Raw genomic sequence first — 1,044 nt, 5'->3', positions numbered from 1 at the left:
AGCTGTGATGGAAGAATGGAAGTCCTTGACTTTGAAATGGTGATGTCATTTTTCTACGTTGCATCTTTCTAGGCCCATGCTGCACCACACCGCAAGAGGTATTAGTTAGGCTACTTATTATTACAATAGCCTAAGCATTATACTGTTTTTTATGAACACATTTAATAGGCTATGTAGCATAACATGTAAAACGAACTCGACATTTGGGCTCCTCTACGATAGGCTATTGCAAATTATAGCTAGGCCTAATAGCCTGTTGCAATAATATTATTCAACATGAACAAAATGCAAGTTAAAGTAACACATTTCATTTATTCTTGACAGATATCCAGTGCAATAAATATGTCATATTCAATTATACTGTACATCAGTCAAAGATAAGAATCCTACTAAATGCCCAATTTCCGGCCTGGTATGGCTCCATAGATTTCTTTCATAAAGTTGATGTGCGGTGTGCGCAACACAACAACCTGACTGCAATGTGTCAGTCAGCGCCCCAATCCCATTAGTGCTGGTGACTACAAGTACCAGAGTTCAGCAGCTTCCCACCAGCGACTCAGCCAACTACAGGCGACAGCCGCAGCAATCACATGCAATGGATACATTATTAGAACAGCGCCTTTGAAGGAATTACTATGTGGGACCTGCTGGGGAAGTAACAATGTTGCCCCGCTATTGTTGCCTGTTCCAGAAACAACACGGTGTTTTTCCTGAAATGCATCATAGCGACGGTCAGGGCAGGGAAACAAGTGAGTAACTCCATTAGTCCGTTCAAATAGCGGTCCTCCCCGAGCCGAGAGGCTGGATAACGGGCAAAATGCGATTGCGAGGAAACTGATTTGAAACAATTCCGTGTTCTCTATGTCGCCGTAACATAGCCTAGCCCTAGGCTATTGCAGAGGCAGGTGTTTTGAGAAATAATGAACATTGAATTGTTTGTATTGTGTTTGCATCAGTGGTTGTCCGGTTGGAGTTTGGCTGCTCTCGGGGAAGAAGATGCATGTGAACCAGGACACATAGCAGCAACAACCCAGCTCGCAAGAG

The sequence above is a fragment of the Nannobrachium achirus genome (assembly GCF_963921795.1).
Source record: "Nannobrachium achirus genome assembly, chromosome: 8".
Classification (NCBI taxonomy): domain Eukaryota; kingdom Metazoa; phylum Chordata; class Actinopteri; order Myctophiformes; family Myctophidae; genus Nannobrachium; species Nannobrachium achirus.
Note: the sequence above shows the minus strand (reverse complement) of the source record.